Source organism: Anopheles coustani, chromosome 2 (genome assembly GCF_943734705.1).
Source record: "Anopheles coustani chromosome 2, idAnoCousDA_361_x.2, whole genome shotgun sequence".
Taxonomy (NCBI): domain Eukaryota; kingdom Metazoa; phylum Arthropoda; class Insecta; order Diptera; family Culicidae; genus Anopheles; species Anopheles coustani.
The window spans coordinates 43,577,891-43,590,355 of record NC_071289.1 but is presented as its reverse complement, the minus strand read 5'-3'; positions in this window follow the sequence as shown (position 1 = coordinate 43,590,355).

The window sequence follows — 12,465 nt, the reverse complement described above, 5'->3', positions numbered from 1 at the left end:
TTAAGAATGTAATACGATTTTCTTTATGCATACGTATAGATGAACGAGCAATGTCCGGCTGATGTATATCGTAAGTCGTATATGATGCCGACTTAGAAAATATACGACTAAACATATACATTTTGAACAATGTACGGTTAGCGCCTCCACTTTTGTACGTATAGGCATTATTTTAGCATCATTTACGATTCAATCATATTGCATAGAAGTACGATTATTTCAAGTTGATATTCGATTTACATGCATATGTGTTGTGTGGGCTATCACCCACCTTCCGTGTTTCTCGGAAGGATGTATCTCCCTTGTTCGTTTTGCGGATGCATGAAGATGCGCGTTCCAATTAACTGACCACGTTGCTACCAAATTCCTAATGCGCACGGTTGTTCCCTCTCCCCCTCTTATGCTGCCTCCTCCAACTTCCCTTTTCTCTTTCGCACGCCTTCCTCCTCTCACTCTCTCTCTCTATCTCACACGTTTTCCACCCCTTTTATCTCTCTTTCTCTTTCTCTCTCTCTCTCTCTCTCTCTCTCTCTCTCTCTCTCTCTCTCTCTCTCGCTCTCTTTCTTTCTCATTCCCGCTCGCCCAGTCTCTCTGACTTCCTCTCCCACTTGCTCCTTCTTACTCTGTCATGTCTCTATTTCATATTTTCATTTTCTATCACATTTTTTTGGCTCTCAAGCCCAAGGTGTATAAATATAGAAGGTGACTTTAATTCGCTTTAGCAGGTGTGCCATATTTGAGTAATGATATGTAATAAGCTCAAACCTTCTCCAATACTCCCTCAAAACTCATGTCATTTCACTCTGAACGACTTCATTTTCAAATATATACACCTTGTCTCCAGCCCCCCTCAAAGGTGTCAAAACTGTTGCATCAAGATGTCAAAATTATGACGAAAAATTAAGTCCTTGCAATTCCATTTTTTTATTGAAAATCCATGATGATATTCCATTATCTCTATTTGATATGCTGTGTACACCTTGGGTTTGCACAAGATCAGTTTCACATGCCCATTATATTTACATGAAATAGCAAGTAAAACCGATTGCTATCGTGTTTCTGCTGATTGTTGTTCGCATAAACATTTTTTTTACGGAACGCATCACATCTTTTTGAAAACAAAAAATGTGCTTTTACAAAGATACCTTACAACTCTATACACACCTTGGGCCCACCAATGGATAACCAAATTACTGATTTTATCATAAAGTCTCCTTAAATTTTTGAATGCTCCTTGTACCTTGCGTGGATAAAGTTGTTTTCATAAAATAAACAGCGTTAGGATAGTCGGAGTATCTTTATTTTTCGAAACTAAAAGCATCATTGTATGTTCATCAAATCAAAATATGAAAACCACGCTTCTTCAGTTTATAGTTTGCTTAACTAAAAATCCTGACATTTTTAGAACACATTGATCACAAAAACTATTGATTTTATAATAAAGTTACCTTGAAACATTATATATACCTTGGGCCTTGCCTGAAATTGATATTTGCATCAAATAACCAAGGTTGGGACAGCTGACGTATCTATTATTTTTCGATGATAAAAGAATCACCATATGATCGATGAACAAAAATAAAGTAAACAGTTTTTTTAAGCAGTAAAGGTGCAATAAAAGCATTTTTTTATCTATTTTGATTACAAAACATGTTGATTTAAAAATTAGGTTACCTTGCAACGATGTACATACCTTGGCCCTGTCAGTGTCTTGAAAAAATATCATTTTCATGAAACTGGCTAACATTACCCTACCTTTACAAAGGAAATCAAAGCAAGCTGTCAATGCAGTTCCAACTTGTTCATTCGTACGTGTGGAAGTTTTGTTTACAAAAGTTTTTTTCTAAAATACATTAAAACTTGTGCTTAAGTGAAAATGAAAACTTTATCGTTCAAGACACAGAGGTTTTGTGTTATGCTGTAGTGATTTTGCTCTTGATGTTCTACTGAAAACGATTCAGAGAGAGAGAGAGAGTGTTTCCATCGCATGTTTGGTTTTAGCTGTGGCGGGCGCGACGGTCGAAAAACGCATGGTCGAAAAAACGCGTCAAACGAAAAAAAAACGCTAAGTAACGCTCAAAACTATTTTAAGTATAAGGATACTTGGACACAATTTTAAAATACACTGTTATATTGATGAAGTGGCAGAATGAAAATATTCCTGCTAATATGTGGTAGTTTCGTGTTCAATGTGTTGAGTTACGCGCAGAATGCGAAATGAAATAAAAAAGAAATAAATAAAGTGTGCATTTCCGAAAAGTAAAATCTCTTGCCCGCCCTTGCAAAGTTTCTTTGAAAGCGTTGTTTTATAGTATTCTGTGAGTATTTTGGCTGAATTACAGGTTTATGGAATTGATCATTTAAATTTACGATTAAAAATTTCTTTCGACGTTTTGGCATTTCGAGAAAAAATACCTAAATTGGCTATATGGATAAAATGAATTATACAACATACAGGTGAGCGAGTTGGATACTAGATAGATAAGCAAAAACAGACCGTTTTGCCTAAAACTGGAAATAATTTAAAAAAACTGAAGCTGATGCAATAAGATGCACTTTATGGGACACTAAAATCGCAAGATCCCAGGACGCTCTCCTTTGGATAGTACCGATAAGCAACCATTGAACATACAATACCCTTCAGGGTTTCGGACAAACAATCCGGATCTGTTTTCTGCCGGGGGAGAGCTGAACGTAAAAATGCTGGCTGCTTTTCCACGGCGTCCTCCACCCTGAAGGTGTGGAATGCGAAGAAGGTTGAATACGATTCCATTCCATCGTTCTGTTTAATGTCACCCGAGACGCAAAGAGCCTCCAGATTAATACCATTGAATAGTAATGTTTGCTTGATTATTCATTGTAAGAGTCGTTAGATCAATTAGATCTCCGGGCTGTTGTGTCCAAATTAGGCCTTTGGTGTATTTGGTTTTTGCTTTTGTGTTCCTTTCTTAAAAGAATGTGTTGAATTAATATTTGAGCAATACATTTATTTTGATTATTCCAATCTGTCGTATCAGGGTATTCTTAAATTGAAATAAAGTTGATTAAAACCAACTTAACTTATACATATATCTCCATACCCTTCCACAAACAAACGCCACGTTTCTTCCCTTCGCTTTCAATCTGTGTTTGCCACCCTGTGGTCCTCCCTTTTGCTAGGAATCTCGTCAATGAGAATACGAAATTTGTGATCGTAATGTTCACGCCACCCTGTTAGGTCCATGATCCAGGACGTTCTATTCCGCCCAATATTTCTATATTTTTTATGGACGCATACATAACTCATAATTCGTTTACTGCTATAACTATAGCTGCGATAACAAATCTTCATCTTTGATGATGTACCTTGAATTGAATAGTTTATAAAAACAGGTATAATGTAAAACAACATGTACATTTAAATTGGTTTCTAATTAAATCAAATATGCTTTAATGTACTTATTTCACATGTTATTACTAATTGTAAGAAACAGTAACACTGGAGTGCTCAAATAATTATTATTTGACTGTTTTCGGTAAGACATCGTTTTATCTTCAAGAATAATGTGCATTTAAAAATTTGGTTGCTTGTCATTTATCTACCGTTTCTATATTTTTAAATATAATAATAAGCTTCCTAATGATTCCACTTCCACAGGACTGATTTACCACTTTGACTATGACATTGAGATGTGACAGTCCAACGATTGGCCGTGTATCTTGATTGCTTTCATGACCTTTTGCAATCTATGCAGCTGACTTCGACTTGTTTTGATTGATATTCATGAAATCGACTAATAACGAATCAGCAAATATGATCCACATCCAATAAATTTGAGTAACAAATTGAATTACAAAGAAGGGGAATTTGGATTTCATAATTTTTAATTTGCAATCGTTCATCTGAAACAATTTAGTAATTGTAGTCTATTCCCCACAGTCCTCGTCATGATTTTCCTCTCCAACTTTGTTGAAGTTATGAATACAGGTTCCCACAAGATATTGTCTGCCCCAAAACAGTTATAGAAACCATTTTCAACCGAAGATCATCTGTTTGTGCGTGCCGTTCCACAAATCATTACCGAATCTCCAGTGGAAACAGGCTGTTATTCGGCGGAGCGACATTAAAATAATTTATCGGTTCGGAAAGTTCCCTTAATGTGTTCTTTTCATTCCCATCGTCATAATCAACATGGTCGTCTCTTTCTTTAATGGTTATCAGCTTTTTACCGAGCATTCCATCGTAGCCATTGAAGCCAAAGTGGCTGGAAGCTGGCTTTCGTTTCCTCATCGCTTGTCACAGAAAGCAAAAATGACGCTGACGCAATGTCAAACCTAAAACGGTAGATCTGTGCGGTTGTTTCCGCGGTTTCCAAGACGACACAAGACGGCATCGTGAGACACTGTAGTGATCCATTTAACAGAAATTAACTGTGATTATGAGACACGGTTATAGCTGGTGCGTGCTGACTCTGGTGAAACGCGTTCAAGACGCTGACATGCGGAGGAAAATAGATATTTCTTCCTCCCTCGCTAAACGACGCGAAAAGTGCGAGGGACCATGTTTATAGTTTCCTGTCAGCTGATTATCACCAGGGAACGAGGAAGCTTTCAATAAAAAAAGAAGGCGTAAGATTGAGGGAGAGCGCTAGGAAAAATAGTTTTCCACGGCTGCAAAAACGTGATGCAATAAAAATTCGGTGAACAAACCAACCTGGATAGTTCCATCTCTCACCTGGCTAGGTCGAACGCAATGATCGATGCCGGGGTAATTTTCCTCACAGCTTGCCACGGCTCTAAACGCTACCTGAATACTTAGCCTCATTCTCCGAGCTTTCCACGGGAAGTTTCCTAGTGCCTCGGGCAATTTAACGTCGATCGGAGTGGAATTTTGCAGTTTGCACTTTTCCTCTGTACCAGCGAGATAGATGTTCCACGAGTTTCACCCATAGAATCCACCCATTTTCCACCGACATCAGCAATATGTTGGCTCATTGAGGCGATCTGTTTCGCTAATGTCGATTCGCGATTTTTCCAACCTGAACGACCTGAACGAGTACCTGATCCTTTGTGGAGCATATGTGTTTTTCCACGAGTCGAGAAAAATTGAGCTCACCGAGGAAGGTTTCGATTGCTCCGAAAAACTACTTCCGAGTTCCTGGGTAGTCTATCGACAATGCACTGGCGCACGCTGACTGGCACATTTCGAATCGCAATCTTGAAAGAGTGATGACAGAGCAGTTGAAAGGGTAGAGACGAGTGAAAAACGTTTTCCACATCGGGGATGAATTATTTCAGAGTTGTCCCTGCCTATTGCAACTGCCAACCATTGGAGGAAATCGTTGAAGAAAGGGTTAAGAAAATATGAGAATACTATACACTGTTCAGCTCATTTTTAAGCAGAATGGATTCGTTCGATTTTGGAAGAAAGTTATCGATAATCGGTTATGTCTTTCCACAGGAAAACTCAAGGCGAAGAGATGGTACCCGGAAAAATAATAATACGAAAATTATATTAGAGTAATCGGAAAACCTGGTTTTTACTTCAACATTCGCAGGCGTTTTTAAATTGTGGAGAGAACAGAAAATACATTTGTCTCTTTGCAGAGTAACAATGGTAAATCCAATGCAGTGAAAAGCACTTTCGAACAAGTCATATTGCAAAATGTGTGGAAACCTTCTTCACCGTCAAATGATTTCCGATACAAACGCTTTCACTGGAAAGCTATGTTCTTAATCCTTGCTGGACTTGTTCCTTACGGGCGATATTACATATTATTCACCCTTTCACAGGCGCATGAATTTTTCTGCCTCGATTCGACCCTTAAAAAAAAGCTTAATAAACATAAAAGCTCCGGCTTGCGAAAAGAGAGCAAACCGTCTTAATTTACGAGCGTCCGATTTTACTTGTTGCAGACTGTATACAGAAATCCAGAGATTCCAACCTCAGTCTATGGTTTGGTGCGTAATTCTTTGCCTTTGTCGTAATGATGTTTTAGAAAAGGAATGATTTGATTTCGAAAATGCGGTATTTGTTCAAATGTGTCAATTGTTTGAACGCTATTATAATCACCCTGACAATTTAGACTAAACTGCGGTTGCTTTTGAATGCGAAGTGCTCTCTCGAAATAATTGAAATGAGAACAGTTTCACTGCACACTTTTCTTCAAACATCGTGCGTGCCAGAAAAGTTGACGGTTTCCATGCAGTTTCCGCTGAAACTGCAAAAGCAAACGGAGCTCTGGAAAATCCAAGCGTAAAACAGTCACAATAAATAACTCCTTTCAGTTCGATGCCAAACGGTCCTCTAGCAAGAATAAAAAATCATACTATTGAACCAATCTGGCATCCATCGAGCTTTCCCGAGCACTAGCTTCGCAAGTATAATAATGGATACCGACATTGACCACTCAGCCGTAGTGACATGTATTTATTTGAGTTGAAGTTTATCGTTTGCCAAAGTTTTCCTTCGAAAAGCTCAAGCCCAAACTCAAGCGTTACCCCGAGAACATTTCCGAAAACCCGGATGTCCGGTGTGCACTCGGACGACTTGACACTCAGCACTCTAATGACTCTCGTCCGATGTTGAACTTTGAAGCCCCTGCAATCCTCTACTTCTGTGTCAGACCGCCTCGTGGGGTTGCAATTTTTCGGGGGGCAAATTTATGTGCGTTTTAATAAAATTATACACAACTATTAATTCAATCACCGGGTGAATGGGCGCATTTTCCGGTCCTGGCTATCGTTCCGGCCGCACACGCCGACTGACTAAATTGCGACGCATTCAATACGGAACTGCAGTTGACTTCAGAACCCGGTGGTACAAAGATGGGGGGTGTTTGCATTGAGGGTCGGAAAATTCCCCAGTCGGGAGCGAGGCAAGCGGACAGGTGCTGTTTGGAATAGAAAATGAATTTTGGCATTTATGAATTTTGGCCCAGCATTGGCAGATTCCATTCCAGTGAATTATGGAGCCGTTTCCGCCGAAAGCCAAGTTTGCGGTTGATATTTGCCTTTTTAATGCGTTGATGAATAAATAGATGTTGCTAACGATGGGAAAATGAATGATCGTTAGAGAGAGAAGAGGTGCAGAAAATTGGTTTCCGATGCATTAACATGTGAATAATTCAATTTCCAATGAAAAATATAGTTTTACTATTACGCAGTTAGTGATTAAATAAAAGTCATTTTCCATAATGCGAAACTCCTTAAAGTTTAAATTTTTTTAAAAAGTGATTTTTGAAAATTAAAACAGGTAGCTCGTCGTGATATCACCAACTGTTTTTACACGACTTAAAAATGATTGAGGTAAATTTCAAGTTAACGGTACATAAAATATTTACTAATATCAGCATCGGAGTATACACGAAATTGGTGGGATTTTTCCGAAGGCTTCAACAGTGTGATATGCAGAATAAAACCTAAGCACATTGAATAACCTTAGAATAAATTTAATGAAATAAACGAAACGCTTCCCAGAAGGGAAACCACATGTTTGGCTAACATTAACCTCATTATACTTCTCCGTAGGAAAACAGCTGGGAAAACCCATGAAAATTGAAAACCACACACCACACAACGGCAAAGGCCGGACCGTTTTGGCGACGGACAGTGTCGATGGTCATATTCGATCCTACGTTAGCGATGGCAAAGTTGGGCGGCTCCTTTCCCACGTTGAATTAAGCAACCGACGTTAAATTAAGTTGAATTTTCATCGAGTTTCCACACGGCGGTGTTAGAGGTGTGACGTGAAGCTCAACTGAAAAAGCACATCAGGGTATGTTTCCCTTCCACGTCCTATCCTTTCACAGTTCAACATTCACCAAAGCCATTAGCAGTCAAATCCAGAGGAATAATAAAACCATCAGCGGGAGACGCGTTTTTGGAAGCGAATTTGTGGCGCGTCTAGTTTCCACGTAGATGACACATGTTGCTATCTCCCACTGTCGTTTCCACGAATGGAAAACCGTTCAGTCGACGTCGGTTTGGCTTGTTGACCAAAGGTGGCGTCGGATTATGGATGCCAACCAGCTTCCATTTTCATCATCCGGATGCCTTCGAGATGCGGATGCGGACAATTTCGGCGTTCTTCAATCCTACCGACCATCGGAGTGGAAAGCGTAAGTTTAGTTGAGTGTGTTTGTGCTCCGTCCAGCCGCGAATATTCCGGTCACATGACCATAATTAAATACATGTTGCGATTCGATTTAATTTTGCAACAGCATGCTCGGACGATGCGTTCTTTTGGCCTCGTCCCCCCACCTCCATTAAACATCCCAACCTCTTATTCAACCCATTTTCAACAAAACCGGGATCACTTGCTGACCGGCCTTGAAATTAATACAATACGTGTCAAATCCGGTGCTCAATGTCGTTGATGATGATGATGATGATGATGATGATGATGATGATGATGATGATGATGATGATGATGATGATAATGGTTTGTATGACGATGATGATGATGGTGATGATAGGAAATTTGGGGACAGGATCTAGTAGGGATTTTTGCTCCCAAATTCGTTCTACACGACTTCCTGCAAGTTCTCGAAACGGAACCAGCAATGTCCTCGAAGTGGTATGATGTGGACAGCGTTGCTAAAAGAGTGATTCTACTACACCATCACTTTCAAGGGAATGCCGATGGGGACTACCAGACATAAACAACTGACAATTACCGGGAGCACGCACTTTCTGATCGTTCCTATGCTTTGATGACGGAGAAGGAGGCTTTTTTCCGTTTCGGGACATTATTTTGCCGAGAACATCGAAACGTCCCGTTGGGTTTGTTGAAGCATAGAGTTTTTACGATAGAGCATATGTTTGAATGTCGATATTAGGAATTATTATTAGTATTATTGTTATTGATCAATAAATAGGAATATTCTAGAAATAAAATAATATAAAAATTTAAAAAAAATCGTAAAATCTAAAATACAGCCGATGGGAACAGTTTGGAAGAGAGGCAGTGCTTAAATCATTTAAAATCCACTGGTTCGAAAAAATAAGGAATATAAGAATAAATAAAACATTTGTTTTTCAAAGTTTTTTCGTTTAGAATATTACGCTCCAAAAGAAGGTAACATTTAAAAATTGACAAGAAATTTGTAAATGTTTCTGGTATCTGAATATCTGATCTTACAAATTGATTCAGTTGTAAAGCTTGAACTTATTGTGTTTCCTCAAAAATGGTCTGTTTTTGGTATGTTAGGAAAACATAAGTGAGCATACTAACACGTGGTACAAAATAAGCACTTCAGATTAGTAGAATGTGAAAAACATATAATATAATATTCATAGAATTCCGTTAAACCAATGTATGTTTTCTTTGGGTAAAACCTAACGATTTAAACGTGATGAAATAGTAAAATTCTTTATTTTGTCCTTGGGACTAGCCTACATGTTTGCTAATGTCTTTCCTTTTTTCACGATCTAATTTTTTGTTTTCCTCACATTATTCTTCACTGCTATATAAGCGCCTTAGTTTTTTGTTCAGCTTATCCTTTGCTTAGAAGCGTTTCCCAAGAGCACACTTTCAGCGTTTGAAAAGAAAATAATAAAACGAACAGCGAAAATCTTTACACACTTTGACACAATAAGGTCGACTGTTCTTCCAGGATGCAACGGAGGAAAAGCTGCACTTTGCATCCGTCGAGGAGACGTAAAAATGATGCCGTGAAAATGAAAAGTCCTTTGCATCCACAGCTCACCCCATCCACCAGATGAACGGAGGGTGAAGTGACAAACGACGAGAATGAGGCTTTTATCAAAATTACCCAACATCACCGTCATCGCATTTAAAGATGTTCTTCCAAACCGCAGCACATAGCAGATGCTCATTTTCTGCCATCGTAACTGCAACTCGATTCCTTGGTCTTCCTGTTGTTGGCAGTTTTTGCGTTCCACGTCCACGTTAGCAAACGCATTTGGAGCGTAAATATTTGTGCAAAAATATTAGTTCGAAACCGAGCCACTGTGCACATTGGGTGCCAAGTGATGCATTCACCTTTTCGAGGAGCATTCGCTTTGGGCCAGTTTTTCCCAGGCACTCTGCACCGTTTACGCTTAGGCGAACCGTTTTCGTATGGAAATATATGTTCAAACTTCTTCCACAGGTGATTCTTTTTTCCCCCAGAGTCCTTCAGTGGCATTCACAACGCTCACCTTCGCTTTGCTGCCAGAATAGTTCATCTATAAGTGAACAAATCGACGGTGCAGGTGCATTAGTCGCAAAGAACGTTTTCCATCACCTCTTCGTTTGGTTAATGCGTTTCAGGGAGGCCTGCAAGAAGCATTGGCAGTGATATGGTGGCGTGTCTTAAAAGGTTGCATCACTGATGGCTTCCGCGTACTTTGTACCGTTTCCTTCGTTAAACTAAAGCCACTGAAAAGAAAAACACATCCCTGCTGAAAGCGTCCCGTCTATGCAGGGTGAAGACAAACTCACATGCAGCTTCATCCGCCTGACTATGAATAAGGCATCATAGGAAAAGCAACAAATACAACAGCAACCACTACCTCACCATTTATCTTGATTTTGTTCTCTCTGGTGAGAACCCACATTTTTAAGGAATTAAAAACGTAATTTTAGTTTTTTTGCTTATTGAAACCCGGTACTGCTTTGTTGGCAATTTCAAACCACGCCTGATAAAGATCCTTTAAACCCATTAACATCAACTTTTGTACTGCTCACGGACTCGTTCTATGCATTTAGGACATAAACTTTATGCAAATATGTTTTATATCGGCATCGAGTCCAACGAAAACGTGTTGCTTCTTTTTTATAAGCGTTTTTAACGTATCTACACGTTTTGTACTTTGGATGACTCCCTCAATCCGTTCATTTCATGATCAAGTATTTTACCACCCCAAATAAGAGCATCCTTCTAATTATGTTGGAGTGCATCTGCTCCAACGCCAGAGCACCTTTAAGGTGAGGATGAAGTTTGCAGATAGAACTCCGTTCTGGTGGACACCGGAATTCTGGCATGGGTCAATCGTTTGCCGCAGAACACAAGAACTATGGCCTCTTTTCCCGTCTCCTTGTTCATCATGCGAGTGTTGTCAGTGAAATGATTAACTTCTGCCAACCGGGTGAACTTTCGTAGCCCAAAGTCATCCAGTGGCCGGTCGAATGAAATTTGAAACCTAAACGGTTAGCTTGGTATGAAGTTAAAAAAATTTTTTTCTTGTTTTTCCTTGGTGCGACGCCGGACCGGGTCTATTCCTTCTGTTGGGTTTATAAAAAGTATAAGAACAAATCAAAATTAAACACAGCTCTACGAGGTCACATGTGCCTCAGCCCTGGGGTTATAAAATTTAATTTCAGGTGCACTTGTTGACTTGGGCGAAAGGAAAGTGCTTAACCAACTAATGAATAATGATTGTATCAATTACTGGAACCTACCGTATTTTAGCGTGTATAACAATCCCTTTAATGAATTTTTAAATGTTTATGAGAAAAGGGGTTTTATTTATATTTTACCCAATTTCAACAATTTTATTACTTCTTTTTATAATTAACATTGCAAGTCGTAAATTTTGTTGTTCCATTTTGTCTTCACTGGTATTTTTATACACATTATCAATGATGCAATCTGCATAAATTACATTAAATCTAGCTTAAACTCATTGAGCTAAAATCCGAAAGTAACCGCCCATGGATGGCCTCCTTGATTGGACTTGACTGACTGAATTATGACTTTTTGAACTTTTTTGATCATTGCGTCGCTTGGTGACCGAGTTATACTCTCTCTTTTTGCACATGCTTCATAGAAAGATAGACAAAGAAGATGTGTTCACTCATGAAGAGTGAAGTTTCGATGGAGAGTTTCGTGTATAAGAAATATATATATTTATATATATTATAAATATATATATTTATATATATAATATATATTGGCGGGGATTGCACTTGTCGAAACTATCTTAGTGTGCGTATCGAAGTTAGGTCAAACACTTATAGAGTTTATTTTATAAGATACACTGTAGTTTTCCTATTGTTGTTATCGCAGTCGGAATACATGATAGTTGTTTTTGTTTATAACCAACATGTTGTTTGAGTTGAATCACGTTTGAATAATAAGTTGATAATTCTTGGTGCGATACTTGTTGGTTTTAAATTTTTTAATTGATTTTAAGAAATGATGAGGACGAAGTGGCTGGACCATTTCAATCGAAAATCATCATAATCGCTTTATTTTGCATTTTAGGCACCGCGTGAGGTGCTTTTTCTTTATCTTTGATTGTTTAAGATTTTGCTCGAGTTTATGGAGCCTCTATAGGTTGCTCCAAGCTCATCAAAAGTTTCAGTTTCTATGACCGAATTCGAATAAAAAGTCAGAAGAGATGCTTATGCAATTTCGAGCGAAACGGATCCTGCCCTTTATTCTGTAATTTTTTGTTTCTAGAATTCTTGATGGTGTTTACTCTTAACGCGTTTTTGCTCAGATGGGAGTTAAGGTATCATTTCTCTAGAAAAATCTC